Below are 19616 nucleotides of genomic sequence, written 5' to 3' on the forward strand. Positions count from 1 at the left end.
TTTTTTCTCCACATTCTATCTCTCATGGTTGAGGTTTACCCATGTTGGCAATTACAGGCCTCTCTAATATTTTCAAGGAGGAGAACTTGCACAATTAGTGGTAGATGAAATACTTATTTGCCCCACTGTGTCTCTTCCCCTTTTCTTGCTCTGCTGTTCACTTGTGCCTTGGCCTTTTTTTTTTTTTTTGCTTTCCCCATTTTCTTTACGCTCCGCAGCTCGGTTCCTCTCCCACTTAAAAGCATGAAAAAGATATTTTTGTGTGCCACTAGAAAATCATTGCATATAATTTGATCTGTGGCCTGCGGAATATGATGGCATGTGCTCGGCTACAGTCTATAAAAATTGAAATGATGTGACTGAAATGGAATGGGATTTATCAAATTAAAAAAAAAAAAACGAGTGATAATTTCACTCTTCCTCTTTACATCATTTCTCCCTTTCCTTCCTCTACTGCCTCTTAATGGATTTTCATGCCTGGAGCACTTTCAGGGCCGGAGCGGGAATCTTCAGCATTATGGTATATCGGTCTGCCTCCATAATAACTTATATGACAACACTCTCAGTTATCATCCGAGCCCCAAACTGTCAGCGTTACCCTATGGAGCCTTTGGGATGACAAGTTGGCCTTGAATAATTCACCCGCGGAGAGCTAGTTTGCCCGTGGAGGGATGGTGAAAAGTGCATCACGTCTAACTGGAGGCACCTCTCGCCAGATGTCGACCGCATTGTTTGATGGCCGGACCAGGTGGATGGCGATGATCAGTAGTAAATCCTGATACATGACTTCATAGACTAGGGCCAGAGGGAATTGCATGCACAGTGACATTCAAAAATTTCAAAAAGAAATTTTGAACGGGTCTGCTGACTTCTGCAAATCGGTGCAAATTCATTGAGGGTTGCTTTTAAAATTCATTTCGTATCAGCAGATACGCCGCTGGCAATCTTATAAATAGTGACATATGCCCTTACAAATTGGTAACTAATCTAACGTATATAGCGTGCAATATGAAACAAAAATAAAACTAAATTTTTTAAATAATATGAATTTATTTTGTAATATTGTAACATATAACCTGGTGCAATCAGAGAACAATCAATATCTTCAGCTACATTGTGATTACTAAAATTTAACTGACTTCTGTTATAATTGTATGTAGCACTTCTGGCAATTTCTATCATGTCTTTTGATGGCTGCAGTTCAGCTCGCAATTCAGTTTGACTTGAAGGTAGTTCGTTAGTGTGTCCAATTATAAATTAAAAAGGTCAATTGATAAAATTAATTTACCGATGCAATCTTTGAGTCAGGGAACATTTCTTTTGCCAATTCTGAGAAGTGATCGGCAATAGTTGCGGGCAAATTGTGTTCGGCAACAAATTGGCAGAATAAAAATCTCCGCTTTCGTCACTTTTCAGACTTCATCTTTATGACCAGTGTTGTTAATCTTACTTTTAAAAAAGTAATTAGTTAAATTTTCCCCATTCATTTTCAATGGGGAAACAACAAAATTTCCCCAAATCAACAAAAAATGAAGAGATATCAATAAGACGTGTCCCCCAAACAAAAAATAGGGGGTGCTGCCATTGACGGCCATGGACGTCCAAATTTCCCATTCATTTCTCATGGCATTTACTTTGTTTAATGCCATTGACGGGAATGTTTCTCCATTGTATTGATGCCAATGTACTTGCTTTCCATTGACAGCCATGGACGTCCAAAATTTTTCCCATTCATTTTCAATGGGGAAAAAACAAAATGTCAATAGGACATGTCCCCCAAACATCCCCGCTTCCTTTGACGCTTATAGAGGGTGCTGCCATTGACAGACATGGACGTCCAAATTTTCCATTCATTTTCAATGGCAAGAAAATGTCCCCAAATCAACAGGAAATAACCAGATATCAATAGGACACGCCCCCAAATGACCTGATATGATCAGGCCACGCCCCCCAAATGTTCCCAAATGACATGATCAGGCGACGCCCCCTAAATATTCCCAAATGACCTGATATGATCAGGCCACGCCCCCTAAATGTTCCCAAATGACCTGATATGACTAGGCCACGCCCCCAAATGCTCCCAAATGACCTGATATGAATAGGCCACGCCTCCTAAATGTTCCCAAATGACCTGATATCATTATCCCAGGCCCCATAAATGTCCCCAAATAGACAGGAAGTGACCTGATATTGTCCCCGAATTGTCCCCAAACCAACCTAGGCTGGGGCTAAGATCTGTATCTCTACATGGCAAAGACTAGAAGTAATTTCTCCCGAAATTGCAGTTTCTAGTTAATTAGTTACAAATCACTTCTCTCAAAAAAGTAATTGAGTTAGTAACTCAGTTACCTGAATGTAAGAGTAATTAGTTACTTTGCCAAGTAACTGGTGTTACCTTTCATGTTTTTTTCCTCATTTAAAAAAAAAACAACAAAAAAAAACATAGTAACCATTGCTATCTTTGGAAGTCATTTAAATCATTTGCTCCCAAAAACGTATGTTTTATTTTTAATTGTTTCAGTGTCCCAAACACGTATTTATACGTCTTTTACTTTTTTAAAAATTTTTTTTTTAAAAGAGACATGTCTGAGTTCTGATTCAATTTCGCTCCAAAGCACAAAGCTGAAAATCCATTTTAAAGCAATAAAACTGGCTACTGGAGGGCAGTAGGGCATTTGGTAAGACCTGCAACCCTATTCAATGGCAACGAACGGCCAAGCCGCAAAGCCGGGGTGCCGGAGGAAGAAGATTGAATGGATGTCAGGCGGCGGACGACTGAGCAGAACAACCAGTAGGACGCCCGGGATGCCAGGCGCTGGACGACCGAGCAGAACGACAGGGACCACTAGATGGCGTTGAGTCCGTGCTGCTCGCAGAGACTCAAAAAAATTCATCTTTTTGAGACAGGCAACGATGAGGGAAAAGTTTAACCGGCTGTCGCAGCCACAATAGCGTCATCTTTCAGTTAGTTATGTGTAAATAAATTGTTACTTTGCTATCAAAAGCTCTATTTGTCTTGCTGTTTCTGTGATTTTGTAAAAGGAAAACATCGGATGTTTGGGATGTAACTAAAGCAAAAAATAGCTGTGTTAAAGTCAAAGTTATGTTTGAAATGTATGCTTTCACAAAAAGCTCAATTTCTCCGTTTTCTCATCAGAAATTGGAAAATTGCTTAGACTAAGCTATTTTCTAACGTTGATTTCTAAAGAATGGAAAAAGATTAACTTTTTTTTCCTGCTGAAAGAAGAGAGTCTAATCTTTCTTTTGGTGTGTTCCATGTTTATATAGCAATAGAACAGAATTTTCTGTGGGCCTTGCAAAATCAGTCAAAATCCAGTAAAACGGCCGGGAGCAAAGGGCCTTGAAAATGGCAGGGTGTGAATGAGTTAATGTTGTGAATCAACCAATAAAGTTGTTAAAATTGCTCCCGTTTTTGCATTAATTCCGTCTACTTTCGACATGTGAAAGTTTTAAAACTGTTTCATCATTTAAAGATAGATTCAAGTCAAGATTTTGCCGATTTCGGAGTATTTTAGATAAAAAGTTACTTAGGTCAGCTAGGAAGGTTCACTACAATAGAGCCTTTCTGAGAAGTCTACTGCTTAATATGGCGTCTGTTTACCAACGCCGCCAAGTCTGTCATTTTACATGTAGTTTTATATGTATGTGATCTCTAGTGTAGCATCAAGTGGGCGTAGATTGTAGGCTGTCGGTTACAGTCAGGAAATATTGGAGCCACCTAGCCTAGTATCGCAGTTTGCAACACTGTTCCCGCCTTCCCACTCCCGCTCTTCTCTCTCCGTGTCTCTGACTTTTCTTGTGTCATTCAACCAACGTAACGCATAATAACGCACATAGTCTCGTTGCCGAAACGGTGACAAAATCTGAAAGGAGGAAAAAAACGCAGTGCACGAAAAACGTACAGATTTTGAACGTACGGCGTACACATTTAAAAATCAGTGCTTACTTGTACAAATCACGACGAAACCGTACAACTTGACAGGTAAGTATTGGGATTATTTTGCGACATTTTTAGGTGGGGTAAGGAACTCTTTTTTGATGAGTTTGAAAATTGTAGTAGGAAATGGAATTAGGCTGAGTTTGACTTTTGGGGCAGCGGGGGAACAACATGTTGATGACCCCGAAACGCAGTGTCAGCAATAAAATTAACTTACAATATTTATAATAATAAGTTGACAACAGTTTTTTATTTCCCATCATTCTTGAGGGGAATTCTAGATCAGGCTGCATAGGCAATATCTTTCGCCAAGATAGTGATCCATTGAATATGGTATGCCCGCAGGTGTTGTGCCAATGTAGTTACCACCGTCAAAAATTGTATCCCCTGAGCGGAGCCATATGGAGGTAGATTTGTGTCTTTATTATTCAATCCCCCAAAAAGTTGCTTCGCTCAAAATATATATTTTCAACCCCCCCAAAAATTGCTTTAATTAAAAAAAAATTGTTTAAATGTAAAAATAAATTTGAAACTCAAAAAAATAAAAATGCAAGTGAAAGCTATTTTTGTTTGTTTTTTATTTTTTTTTATTTTATTTTATTTTTTTTTTTTGATTGAAGCAACTTTTTTAATTGAAGTAATGTTGATTTGTGTTTGGGCCATATTTTGGCTAGTACATTTTTGTCTTTATTATTCAATCAAGAAAGGAAGAAAAAAAATGATTTGAAAAATAAAATTCCCATCCCTAATATTTTTTTAATGAAAATTAATATGCAAAGCAAATGACCGTCTAAGGTGCTAGTCACATGATCTGTTCGAAAAATAATTTTGACCCATTATAAAATATATTTTTTGTTCATTTCATTCATTTTTGTTGCAGTTTTATTGCTGTACAATTTATATATACATATAGTAGGGCTGTCAAAATTATCGCGTTAACGGGCGGTGATTAATTTTTTACATTAATCATGTTAAAATATTTGACGCAATTAACGCACATGACCCGCTCAAACAGATTAAAATGACAGCACAGTGCAATGCCAACTTGTTACTTATGTTTTTTGGAGTTTTTTCGCCCTCTGCTGGTGCTTGGGTGCGACTGATTTTATGGGCTTAAGCACCCATGAGCATTGTGTAATTATTGTCATCAACAATGGCGGGCTACTAGTTCATTTTTTGATTGAAAATTTTACAAATTTAAAACGAAAACAGGGGTTTTAATATAAAATTTCTATAACTTGTACTAACATTTATCTTTTCAGAACTACAAGTCTTTCAATCCATGGATCGCTTTAACTGAATGTTAATAATGTTAATGCCATGTTGATTTATTGTTAGAATAAACAAATACAGTCCTTATGTACCATATGTTGAATGTATATATCCATCTTGTGTCTTATCTTTCCATTCCAACAATAATTTACAGAAAAATATGGCATATTTTATAGATGGTTTGAATTGCGATTAATTACGATTAATTAATTTTTAAGCTGTAATTGAGTCGATTAAAAATTTTAATCGTTTGACAGCCCTAATATATAGGAAAGTCAATTACATGCAATGACACTTTTCGTTTACCGGGGGGCCTGGCCCCTCCTTAAAATCCGCTTATGAATTAGGGGGGCAGCGGTGAGCAGTTTGACGAGGAACCGAAGGCGACAGCCAAGCGGGGGAGACTGAAAATTCCTTCCGTTGTACCCCGCTGGTTCACATAACAGCATCATAATGTCAGACTGCTCACTGAGCGAGGGGCTAAGTGGTACTCGTTGCTAGTCTTCTCCCGTAAAGCCACAAGTTTGCTGGGATTCTGGAAAGCTTTTGAAGGAAATCCCAGCACGCGTCGAGTGAGGGTACACGTAATCACGAGTAACTTCCTCCTCCGACTATTCCTGATTACAAAAGTCACTCACGGCTCCACCGTTCAGTTCCGCTCCGGCAGGTGCAGGAAGACCTGAGGGGGACGACGCGGCTCCTTTGTTGTTCCTCCGTCAGAGGGGAGCGGGCCTCATTAGCGGTTCGGCCCCTGCAACCTACCCGACAACGCCGACCCTCTGATGGCCCCTTGGGCTGGAAGCCCAAAACACAACAAATCATTGAAAGAAAAGACTCGGCTCGCATCCCTAATGCCCGAATCTTTACACTTCAAAAACACAATTATGTTAATGCCAAGAATCATTTGCCATTCCATCTCTGAGTTAATGCAGCCTTTTAGAGGGGGGAAGCTAATTAGAGGCTTTAATTAACACGTGCGACACAAACTGAAGAGAAGTGCGGAGGAGCCTGTCGATCACGCGGGAGCGAGTCTGAAAGCCATGCAAATGAGGCACGCGGGCAGCGTGGCAAAGTGCTAGTCTCTGCCGCTACAACGCGCTCTCTAAATATCACCGTGACCCAGAGACGGAACCGAGTCATCTCATTAACACCGACAGGAAGGTGTCCGCCGGGTCAACAGTCAATGATGCAACCTAAGCTGAGCTCGGGTGCAATCATTAAGCCGCTGTCAAAACACAAGACTCCAGGCTGTGATCCGTAATGCTCCATTTCTCCTCCTGGTTTTTAACCTTGAGTAACTACGAGCTGTTCAGACTGGAAGGCAAAATCGGACACTCCAGAATGTGTATTTTGTTCTTCTGAAACCATTCTGAAGTTGATTTACTTCTGTGTTTTGGATCATTGTCTTGCTGCAGCATCCATCCTCTTTTTAGCGTCAATTGTCTGTCAGACGGCCTTAGGTTTTCCTGCAAGACTTTTGAATTCATTTTTCCATTAATGATTGCAAGTTGTCCAGGCCCTGAGGAAGCAAAACAGCCCCAAATCATGATGCCCCCTCCACCATGCTTCACCGTGGGGATGAGGTGTTGATGTTAGTGAGCTGTTCCATTTTTCCTCCACAAATTTGGTTGTTTTTTACTCCTGAACAATTCAAGGGGATAGTTACTTTTCTCGCAGACACCGTATAACTGTTTGAATTAGTCTAACACCATTATAGTAAAGCATTTAACTATAGTTTAGGCAGATTTCACCCCATGCCCTTTGACACAGTAAAGTGGACCAGCTTATCAGCCCTCGCCTGATAGGCGGAGGAAAAGACGTCAGCAACTCTTCAGTGGGGTCAGGACACCTCCGCCCTACCAAGGCAACAAGTTGATAGCGCGGCGCCTTAGACGTCAAGACATGCCTCAGTTGCCATGGCAACCTGGTCCCAGCCACGAAAGATGACACACGAACTTGACCGCCTAAACCTGTCACAGAAGGATTATCCCAGGACAAAACCCAGGCACGCTTTCGCCCGGCCCACTCCAACGCAGTTTTCAAAAGATTGAACATTTAGCTAACAACTGTTACTTCTTGGGGACATTTCGTTTTGCTGAACCAGCATTGCCTCTCCGTCTGTTTTGCTTTGCTTTTTGATCACTGTCGACGAATAAATTGTCAACATAGAGTCAGTACAAAGGGTTAACGCTGGAGTGAACGCGCGGAGTTTGGGAGTTTGGCCTTTCCGGCCGATTTGCTGGGGCTTCGCCAGCGGGATGCCTGACGGTTGGCTGTCGCGGTTCCGACTGCTTTGCTGGGAGGCTGAATTCCCTCAATACAAATCAACAATCCTTGAACGCAGGTCTTCAGACGGCTCTTTTGACCGAGCCATGATGCACACCAGAAAACGCTTCTCATCAAAACATTTCTCACCAGGTGTGTGTTTTATAGTGGGCGGGGCACCTTTAAACCACTCATCAGTGATTGGGCACGCACCTGACCTAAAATGATTTGGTAAAAATTGGTTTCAGTTGCTCTTTAAGTCTCCTTAGGCAGAGGGTTCACTTATTTTTCCCTCCTTCTGCCATTGTTTGCATGCTATCCTCATTAAAATATGAAAACTAGGGCTGTCAAACGATTAAAATTTTTAATCGAGTTATTCACAGCTTGAAAATTAATCGTAATTAATCGCAATTCAAACCATCTATAAAATATGCCATATATTTCTGTAAATTATTGTTGGAATGGAAAGATAAGACAAGACGGATATATACATTCCACATACTGTACATAAGTACTGTAGTTGTTTATTATAACAATAAATCAACAAGATGGTATTAACATTAACATTCTGTTAAAGCGATCCATGGATAGAAAGACTTGTAGTTCTTAAAAGATAAATGTTAGTACAATTATATTAAAACCCCTCTTAATGTTTTCGTTTTAATAAAATTTGTAAAATTTTCAATCAAAAAATAAACTAGTAGCTCGCCATTGTTGATGTCAATAATTACACAATGCTCATGGTGCTTAAAAAATCAGTCGCACCAAAGCGCCAGCAGAGGGAGACAAAAAAACACAAGTAACAAGTGGACATGACACTGTTCTGTCATTTTAATCTGTTTGAGCGGGGCATGTGCGTTAATTGCGTCAAATATTTTAACGTGATGAAAAAAATTAATTACCGCCCGTTAACGTGATAATTTTGACAGCTCTAATGAAAACCTACAAATGTTTGAGTGGTTTTAGTCAAACTTTTTGCAGTTCCGTGAAAGTCAGAAGCAACAAATGGCCTTTCATATTTCTGGAAATTATTATGGCAACAAGTGGACGTATGAATCACTTCAATTGGCTCGTTTCTGCAGTGCTATGAAGAAAATAGCTGAAGCCACGAGGAGAAGAAAGATGGCTGATAGCGGAGGGAAATGGCAAACGTGGTGGAAATGCACCTTTTCAAGCATCGCGCAAACAAATATTCCATTTTTATTGACTTTGACTGAGCTTTCAGTGACTGCCGAATAGATTTAGCATTTCCAAGGATTGCTTCACTTGCAGTCTGATACCCAATTTAAAAGATATTTGGTTTCTTTCTTCACTCCCTTTATTTGCCTGCCTTAAGTGCTTTGTGTTTCTTTTGCTGGATTTCATTAGGAAAGGAAAAAGTGGCGGAGGATTACATTTTCAGTTGTGCTGCCTCAACTGAGATTAGCTAGAAGAATATTGCATGGCAGTGATATTTTTCCTCACCAATCTTTCATTTGCTTGTAATGGAGTTTTATGGAGATTAGCTGTGTATTGTGTTGGTTTTATCAATGAAGATTTCCCCTCTTTTAAACAAATATTCGTTTTTTTTTTCATGCGCTCTGCGAGTCAAAGTCATCGCCAGAGTCCCTTTGCTCAAACTCGCTAGCCATAAATTTGTTTACATGATTTTCTTTTCCGCGTTTAGCCTCCAGCTTTCCCACTTGGGGATCCGTGCAGCAGCGGGAGGGGTCACAAGTGAAGTGAAAAGTGGAGATTCTTGAATGTTTGACTTGGTACCACTTTAAAATTCATGGAAAATCTGTCCCCCTAAGTCCTGAGTATAGGTTGCAGGTAAGTATGACCTTTTAGGACGCGGCACCGAAATAAATAATAAATGCATGTTTTCCCACCCGCAGAGGTATCGAACGGAAGCCTGGGATTTACGACGTAATGAATACAGAAGCGAGAGACTCTCGCTATAAAACATAATAAATACCGTAAAGGATCGTTTGTCTTGTCACGACGGAGATGTCAAATGCAGCTCATACTCTATAATGGCTCATCTAAACTACCATCCATCATTTTGTGGGGTTTTGCTACTTTTCTCTAAGGAGCCAGTAAGGGCAGTCGGGCCCACCTGCTTGCTCAGGAGTCTTCTCGCAGGTGCCAGATCTTCATTGTGCTTCGTCGCAATGTCAGGATCTATTGGAGGAAATTTCGATGTTATTGAAGCAAGATAACAAGCAAGCAAGATGTAACGTGACATTTCACACCACTATTGACGGCGATAAGACTTCCGAACCATTTGAACATTGGACATCTTCCGCCGTCGATGGCAGTCAAAACAGATCACTTACATTGCTGGCCAAAAGTATTGGCACCCCTGCAATTCTGTCAGATAATGCTCAATTTCTACCCCCCAAAAAATGATTGCAATTACAAATGCTTTGGTAGTAATATCTTTATTTATTTTGCTTGCAATGAAAAAACACAAAAGGGATTTAAAAAATTAAATCGAGGGCTGTCAAACGATTAACATTTTTAATCGAGTTAATTACAGCTTAAAAATTAATCGTAATTAATTCTAATTCAAACCATCTATAAAATATGCCATATTTTTCTATAAATTGTTGGAATAGAAAGATAAGACACAAGACCGATATATACATTCAACATATGGTACATAAGTACTGTATTTGTTTATTATAACAATAAATCGACAAGATTACATTAACATTATTAACATTCTCTTAAAGCGATCCATGGTTAGAAAGACAAGTAGTTCTTAAAAGATAAATGTTAGTACAAGTTATAGAAATTTTATATTGAAACCCCTTAATGTTTTCTGTTTGATAAAATTTGTAAAATTTTCAATCAAAAAATAAACTAGTAGCTCGCCATTGTTGATGTCAATAATTACACCATGCTCACTGATGGTACTGACTAAAGATCGATCGGGTCCGATCACGTCATTTTCAAAGTATCGGAATCGGCAAAAAAATATCGGACATGCCTTTTTAAATTGAATCTAATTGTATTTAACGTTAGAGACAAAATGTCTTCCCCCCTCCGAAACGCTAATTTGATTGGCTGATGACTTGACCCCCCCCCCCAAATAAACACGCACACACACACATTTGATATCAAGGATATTAATTTTTTTCCAGCCGGTAGAAGCCACTGTATGAAATGTAAAAAGACATCAATGTTGTGGAAGTGGGGAACACACCACTAATTTTGCCACTGGAAGTCTGACCTGCATCAGAGTTTGCATAAAATTAAACGGTTTGAACTTGCTAACATGCAAAACTCGAGTAGGGAGCTGCTTGGATAGAAGGGTCCTCCTGTATGTGTTTTCTACTGAAAGCAGTCCAAAGGAGATTTCATGTTTTTGTTGAGTTTGGCTCTGCTTGTGGGCAAAAGCAGTAGTGTTATTCCAAAACAAAGAAGTTTTTTCAGTTATATTTATATTTAGTTAGACAATGTTGAGTGGTCTTAAGACAAATGTTTATTTTTTTTTTCAATTCCTGGATCGTCAAGAGATGATTAACAAGCTTGTATTATTTTGTATGTTAATAAAATATATGTTCAAATAATGCAAATTAAACTTGCTCTTAAAACCCGGACATTTTTTTCTGGAGGTTTTCAAAATGTTTAGTAGTTTTTGAAAATAAAGGTTTGAATTGAGCAGTGTAGGCTGAACCAGGGCTGGCCCAGGCCATTTGGGGGCCCTAAGCAAAATAATGCCAAGGGTCCCATATTTTTGTCCCACCATTTCGTCACTCTGTACTGTGAAACCCATACATGCAATCCAACCCATACGTCCATATTTTGTAAAATAATCAGATTTTGTTGCACTGCATACATCAAACCTCTCACCCTAAATGATTGTCAGTACTTACAGTAGATAGCTCCAAACCTTATTCTAAAAGATGAAAAGAATAAAGGAAGAATTTTTATTTTTCTAAGCTTGAAATTAAGTATCAAAACTCACATAACTAAAGCAAACTGTAGTAAACAAAATAAAATATAAATTAAACAATTGCCAGATTGAGGGCCCTCTGGTGGTCATGGGCCCTAAGCAGCTGCATAGTCTGCCTTTCGGCTGGGCCGGCCCTGGGCTGAACCAATATACATAAAACTTAATATAAATCAATACAGATTTATTTTGCATTGATTATTATGAATGTTCCGTCCCCAGCAAAAAGTGTACATGCAGGTTATGCTGTTATATCGTCCCTACCAATGTTGAGATCAAACCTACCAATTTGTAGTTGCATTCATTTTCTGGGTAAAAATTGAGCAATATCTGACAGAAATGCAGGGGTGCCAATACTTTTGGCCAGCAGTGTTTTCAAGAAATGCCACTGAACCATGATCGTTCCATTGCAAATGGATCGGACGTCTATCAATGTCAATCCCAGTCAGTGCGTCAACAATAATACTTAACTGGTTTCGATGGAAACAGAAGGTTTACGACCAGTACCGCCGCTGCAGTCTTCCTTCCTGTGAATGTGAAAAATTGAGCTCTCGTTACGTGAAATCCAATTTCCGAAAAGCGGGCCCCTCTTTTCATACAGGCCGCCTTCATTTTCATATCTGTCTGGGAGCGCAATAAGCTCAAGAGAATTCTCATTACGTCGGTACACACTATTTTATATAAAACGCTCATCGGGAAATCAATACAGCGTGCCGAGGACGGGATAAGGGAAAAAAAAACAAAAAAGGTCGTGTTGCGGCGGCTGGCGTCAGAAGGGCCTTTATAGTGAACTTGATTAAAAGAAAATTGCTTTCAAGTGCTCTCAGCAGGCCGGGAGGTTGAGTGGGTGAGCGCTTTCATGCGCTGCCGCTTGAGTTTCACAAACTGGGCTCAGGAAACAAGATGAAGAAATGCAGTGAAAGCGCCCCAGGACCAGCAGCGTCGCACTAGCTCCGCCGTTGTCGTCAATACATTTCCTTTGCGCTTCTCAAAGACATCTGGCAAATTGATCGGGTTTCTCACGCTTTCACTTGAAAGGTAATATCGCTTTGTATTTTGTCTTGAAGTAGGACTTTTGGCCACTGCTTAATTTGTAAATCATAAGGTGCTGGAACGCAAAGTACATATGACAGGGATGACGACACGGGCACAGGTCCCGGAACATACGCAGAAAATGGTGCTGAAAGCAAAATGCAAATGCCCACTTGCCATGCTGTGAGACTTTTCTTTTTCTTTGTGCTTTCCTGACTTGTTTTGAACCATCTTCCTTCTTTAAAAAAACAAACAAAAAAAAAAAAAACAGTAAACGCAACTGTCTTTTTGGCATGCTGAAATACCGTTTGAATGTCAGGGGGCTGATTTGTTGGTCCAGCTTTTCATCACATCAACAAATCTCCGACTCTTTCAAATGATGTTAAATTTTATAAACAACATGCAATTCTTGGGATTTGTTCTGTAAATTAATGTATGCATATTATTATTTTATTTTATGCTGTAACGTCCGTAACTATGTGTAATATTCTGATATAATGTTTTCCGAGGCACCCTGAAGTGCACGTAATGTTTCTGTTGTTTTGGTCACGTGACGCGGGAGTGAGATAGAGAGGCACAGCCTGCCGAGAGCCCCAAGCTGTGTTAGTGCTGTCAGCTCCATGTGTTAAGAAACAAAGTTGTCAGCACGTCGTGTTTTCCATACCTTTGTCAACTAAAGCTCAAAACAAGACACTATGCACGGTCCGTTTAAGAGACGCATGCATGGTCCGTTGATGGAGAAAATATTCAATCCTGGTCAAAGGGCGGTGTGATGGAGAAAATATGATGTGACCCGAAGTGAATTAGCACATTATGCCTTATGATAAATTCAATCCAGGTCAAAGGGCGGAATGATGGGGGAAAATATTACATAATGCTTTTGTGATGTATGATTGCTTCTGTGACATAGATTGTAACAACTATTGTTTTTATGTCTGTGAACAACTTGTACTGTTTTTCACCTTGTTCTCATAGTTAGGAGACGCGCTTGAGTAGGGAATCTCATGAGATTACTATGGTGCAAAACAAGTTTTACTACACGTCTGGGTCCCATAGTTACACGCCTGGATCCCATAACTAGACGGGAATCTCACGAGATAACTTGTTTTGCACCCACAATATTTACCATTTGTTGCATCTGTTGCAGCACAGCTCATTTCTCCCATGTGAAAAGCCCTTTTTCAAGGGGGCTGAACCAAAAGTAGCTTTAATGTTTGTCATTGGGCAGGGCAGCGCCGCTCGGGGCCTGTCCGCCTTCGCGGGGCGCGTCCCTACAAAAACCCGACATTTCCGGGTGACCCGTGAAGTCCGCCTGCGGGTCATGTACGGATCGCCTGGCTTTGTTCCTTCGCCGCCTTACCGGAGTGTGTTGGCTTCCCGCTCATTTGTCACGGTAAGCGGTTTTCATTGCTAAGGGACATTTCGTTTTGCTGTAACGTAACACGGGGATTCTGGGGTTGACAAACTCAAATCTAGCGTCATCGTTGACATTTGTTGATACTTGTTTGCTTGCTCTTGTGGGATTGTAATCAATAAACCTAATTTATTCTGCATTTTCTAATCAATAAACATTGTCTATTTTGCAAAAGTGCGCCTGTTACCGATTCACCGCAAACCTGAAAATTTCGGAAAACATCCATTTAAGAGTCTTTGGGACTGAAGAGCTTTGAGTAGTAGGAAGCAAGGGGAGACGGGCGAGAAGCAAAAGTTCGAGGTCAAATGTGGCGGCAGTCCGCTGTTATTTTGTTTATTGTTATCTTATTGTTGCCACAATAAAGTGGAGAAAGCTATCAACGAGTCCTCTCCTTCTCCCCCCTCCCCAACGTTTTTATATTATTATCATTTTCTATGCACGAGAGGTGCCGGATCTGCCCAAATAAGTCCCGGAACATAGGGAGACCAAAATCAAGAGGTGCCTGATCTTGTTCCGGCAAAAATATACTGGATATTCCTCATAATCGCTGTCATTCATCAGCGGAAGTGCAGGAAAATAAATTGCGGCGAGGCGTGCCGGTGCAATATTTGTGGGTTTGAGCTTGTCACGCATTCACCTGACAGGAATATCAGATTTGAGGGCTCCCTAATTTTCGAGCTGTCAAGAATGTGCAATTTATTCCCTCTTGAAAGCGGAATGACAGCGGCATATCAAGCGTCTCCCTGTTTTTCCTGAAACGTTGATGCAATTGGCTTTTAAAGGATGGAGTGAGTGCCAGTGAATAATTCAACTACTTCATTTTAAAGGACTCTGATATCCCTCCACCACCCCCATCCACCCTTTCGACTGTGAGCTGCCCTTTAGTATTTAAATATGATTGTAAATCCATTACTGCGCTAGTTTTAACTTTTACAGCTGCTTTTAAAAAATTACACGGAATTGCATTTGATTTAAATACCTGCCGCCCCCCTGCCATAACCCGCCAGCTACAGAGGGGAAGATAATGGACTGTGACTAACAGGTGCTTCTGGACCATTAATCTGCATAAAAACGCAGATTTATTGACACATTTCAGCACTTGTGACCTTACAAATAGTCCTTGCAAATGCCTGAAACCTGCGATATGGCCCCCCCTAACACATTATCAGTACTTACCAGAGTCATACCATCACCGACACTTGTGGTGGAGCCTAGCTGAAGAAACTGGCATCGGTGCTGGAAAGAAAATGACAATGAAATATGACGGCATGCAAGGTATTTCTGGTCATAATGAATGGTTTACATTCAGTTAAGGATAGTGAGGCCTGCAATCGCTCGATTCATTTCAACAGACCGACATCTTATTTTGGAACCAAACGATGCGCGACAGTGGTACTGACTTGACATTAAGATGGAACATGTAGCCCCAAGACAGACACGGAGCCTGGGACATGCCGGGATACTTCAGTGACCAAGCTCAGACGGGCGAAACGGCCGCCCTGACAAACTCATCCCGCGCGATCGATAGCTGCCGGGACGACGCGCCTTCTCGTCACGGGCCGGCGAACACGGCGTTCTGCCGAGGGCTGCGAGCGCGAGATAGGCCTCAAACGATAGGCGGGCTTGATTTATGAGACCGAGTCAAGATGGAGGCACAGTCGCCCACGTACGTTGGACCGTCTTCCTGTCTCATCAGTCTTTCCCTTCCCTGCCAGTGAGGCTGTCCTCCATACGTCGTTTTGTTTGCCTGACTGGCAACGGCCGATGAAGGCCGAGATAAGATAGTCGACCTTGCTTCAAGATCGATGGTCTCGTGTTCATCTACATGCACCCTTGCCCTACGAATCAAATCCAATTCTGGCTATCGGATATTCTAGAAATGCTGGACTTCAAAAGACGATTAAGGTAAGAACTAGAGGTGTCACTGGAGTGTCGTTGCCTTCCCTCACGGGGCTCTTCTCATTCTGGTGGTTCAATAGAACTCCTTTCCAAGTAATTGTCTAGAAATTCCAGAACTGATATTTGCTCCTAAAACTCTAGTTCACAGCCTAACTGATAGCTTAATCTGTAAAGGCTTCCCTAAAATGTATGCATAAGACCTCTAAGGAACTGATCAGTGAACCGCCTGTACATAAGCAGCCTTTTAAGTCCACCCGTGGTGCGCAAAGACACCCTGCCTCCCATCCAACTCCCGGGGCGTATCAATATTCATGGGTCTGCCGGGTGCGTTTGCGCGATGACTGTCTCATTAGCCTTTGATTCCCTGGCGCGAGGGCCTGTCAGCGCCGACAACACGGCGGCGTTTGAAGTACTCGGAACAGCTGCTTGCATTGATCTCCATCCACTTTCTTTGCGCGCCGGTCCACTCGCGCGCAGATGCTGCCCACGGGCGCCGATGAATTCACGCATCCAGCGCGGGTACCGACGCCCGATGCAACAGCTGCCAGCGCGCATTCCCGCCTCGTGGCGTCGACGCGTCAATCATAACACTCATTTACACGTCAAATTAGCTACATTAGTCATGCAGACGTCTCGCGCGCCGGATGATCCTTCGCCGATTTCACAGTGGGAAGTACTAGAGGTTGGACAAAGACTCCAATCATACAGTGTATCACAAAAATGAGTACACCCCTCACATTTCTGCAGATATTTGAGTATCTTTTCATGGGACAACACTGACAAAATTACACTTTCACACAATGAAAAGTAGTCTGTGTGTAGCTTATACAATGGAGTTCATTTATTTCCCCCTCAAAATAACTCAAAATATAGTCAATAATATCAAAACCCCTGGCAACAAAAGTGAGTACACCGCATAGTAACTACGTACATCCCTAAATGTTCAAATTGAGTACTGCTTGTCATTTTCCTGCCAAAATGTATATGACTCATTACAGGAGTGCTGTCAGCATTGTTGCAGAGATGGAAGAGGTGGAGGGTCAACCTGTTAGTGCCACACTTTGGTCTTCAGAAGCCTCTTCTGAAGACGGTACACAAGAAACCCCGCCCGTCTCATCAAACCATAGGACATGGTTTTAGTAATCCATGTGCTTTGTTGACATGTCTTCAGCAAACTGTTTGCGGGCTTTCTTGTGTAGTCTTCAGAAGAGGCTCCCTCCTGGGGTGACAGCCATGCACACCAATATGATCTAGAGTGCGACGTATGGCCTGAGCACTAACAGGCTCATGGTAAATGGTGTTATACTTATATAGCGCTTTTCCACCTTTCAAGGCGCTCAAAGCACTTTACACTACATCGCCATCTACCTACTGGTGACGCTGCAATGTGGGGTTCAGTATCTTGCTCAAGGATACTTAGGCGAGTTCATCAGGGCAGAGAATCGAACCCACAACCTCTGGGTTGGGGGACAACTACTCTATCACTGAGCCACGCCATCCCCCATCTCTGAAACAATGCTGACAGCACTCCTGTAACGAGTCACATGACATTTTGGAGGGAAAATGACAAGCAGTATTCAATTTGAACATTTAGGGTTGTAGTTTCTAAGGGCTGTACTCACTTTTGTTGCCAGGGGTTTAGATATTAATGGCTATATTTTGTGTTATTTGAGGAGAAAATAAATTATTATATAAGCTGCACACAGGCTACTTTTCATTGTGTCAAAGTGTCATTTTGTCAGTGTTGTCCCATGAAAAATATACTTAAATATCTGCAGAAATGCGATAAGTGTACTCACTTTTGTGATACACTTCAAATATTCTACAAACTGCTTAAGTGACCCCTAAATTCTGTGTTAAGAGCGGATACGGCTAGTCCGATGACATCACGACATCTGGACACTGGCGCTAAGATAATGCGCTAGTCCACTCGATAATTGCACACTGTTCCGTGGAACCGGCTGCACAAAGAGCAGAAAGAAAATCAAGGCTGAAGGAGGGAGGCATGAGAATCGCCAAGAACAGGTTGGATGGGTCGATGCCGCTGATAACATTAGGGTGACCTTAATGGTACTAATGAAGAGAGTGGTGGAGAGATAACCAGACCGCACCGATGCTCTATCGCCCGCAGCGCCGCAGGGATAATAATCGCATTTCAACACAAAAAAATACGATTTAAAGGCGAGGCAACGCATTCACGAGTTTATTAAATGTTAGAACATGGACTGCAAAGGGGCAAGCATTACAAGTTTTCCACTGGGAATGATCTATCGTTCTAGAATGTTATCCGTCTTCAAATGTCAACGGCTGACATTTTGATAAATCAAACTTTTTATGCGCAACACCCGAATAAAAGGAATATCTATAGTCAATATTATTACTTTAAAGGAAGGAAAAGGGCATACCTCAGAGAGGAAGTCTGTGCCGCAACTTTGGATGAACTTGTCGGCTCGGGGATGGAGCCGGAGAAGATGCTGCTCCTTCGCTCTCGCCTCCTCTTTGCCTCTTTGCCTCCGCTCGCGTCTCGCTATCAAACCTCGCTCAGATTCCGCTCCTCCCCTTGCCTAACCCGCGCACCCCCCTCTTTTTCTCCTTCCCCCGACGCCGCCCTTCTGCTCCAACTCCGTTTCACATGAAAACTCATGTTTTGCATTGCATTGTTCCGAACCGCAGATTCATTTATGAACAGAATGTTTGTATCGCCGATTGATAAATTATGTATTAGATATATTAAGATGGATATTTTGTTGCCGTTTTCTTCTGTGTTGTTCTGAAATCATCGTTTTGCCTCTCATCAACTCATTCGACGGCGATAGAGGCCCACATTTGGACGTCTATCGTCGTCAACGGCGGCCAAAGTTAAAATACGGTTTTGGCTGTAGATTCTAGAGATGATTTATCAGTAGGAATGCAAATAAAGTGGGAAGGAGGTTGGAGTCTGTGACTAATGGGCTGAGAAACGGCGCTTGAATAAAAAAAGGAGGCGTGTGGCACTTAAGGTTTAGCAAAGTGCTTTGGGTAAAAATAAACCTCCCAGCTGTGCTTTGAGTGGGGGATAAAATTCAGTTGTTACCTCCCAAATTTTCAATCCAGATGACCGCCGGTGGATTCTTTCTTTCTGCGCACCCTCTCTGGCGTCAAGAGCCCTCCGCTGCCTCTGCCCCTGTTTCCATAGTGACACTTTCCCCGACTCTGGCTCCACATAATCAAGTGAGCCAGGGTGGGGGTTGCAGGGAGTGGGGGAACCAGGAGTGGGGAGCTGAAGGAATGGCAAAGATGGAGAAGATGAGGGGGAAAACGCGGGGGCAAACAGCAGCAAATAATGAACACAGAGAATGTCAATGATGGTTTGTCTGCGGCAAAACGGCAGAATCGCCGTCGCCGTTACCGCGTGGGGTTCGGCTCAGGTGCTTGAAAAAAAGAGCGGCATATGGCTGACATAATTATCATGCTCATCAAACAACAGGGCGGCCACTTGTGCGCCGTGTCAATGCTCCCAGCGGCGAGGAGATAAATCATAGGATGTGATCAATCTGAATATTAATGCCGATGCTGCTCAGCATGCGTGCGCCGCGCCAGGTGGAGATGCTGGAAACCTCCAGCGGTGGAATAAAATCGCAGGCAAGAATATGATTCCGCTGCACTATTTCAAGGGACAAAATGTGGTTAAGTCACTCATGGACCCCTGGAGGAGGACCCTTCGTGACTCTTGGTTTTCCTACAGCTTCTGGATGGATCGTGTTGAAAATGGGTTCGGACATTTACAGTTTTAAGATGATAAAACCCAATTACCTTTTTTTATTGTTGTTTTTTGGGAACTGGGAGCAAGTCATGAT

The 19616-nt window shown here is 41.9% G+C and overlaps 1 long non-coding RNA gene across 1 annotated transcript in view; it reads right to left on the reverse strand.

Annotated features, from left to right (window-relative positions):
• LOC130928495 (uncharacterized) overlaps positions 1–18297 on the reverse strand; it is a 91812-nt gene extending 73515 nt beyond the window's left edge. The window contains exons 1-4 of the long non-coding RNA XR_009066691.1: positions 18186–18297; positions 15058–15117; positions 11907–11962; positions 9594–9658 (exon numbers count right to left, since the gene is read on the reverse strand). This is a non-coding gene — a long non-coding RNA (uncharacterized LOC130928495). The remainder of the gene's footprint in view (positions 1–9593; positions 9659–11906; positions 11963–15057; positions 15118–18185) is intronic.
• Between the last annotated feature and the right edge of the window lie 1319 nt (positions 18298–19616).

The sequence above is a fragment of the Corythoichthys intestinalis genome, chromosome 13 (genome assembly GCF_030265065.1).
Source record: "Corythoichthys intestinalis isolate RoL2023-P3 chromosome 13, ASM3026506v1, whole genome shotgun sequence".
In the NCBI taxonomy this organism is placed as follows: domain Eukaryota; kingdom Metazoa; phylum Chordata; class Actinopteri; order Syngnathiformes; family Syngnathidae; genus Corythoichthys; species Corythoichthys intestinalis.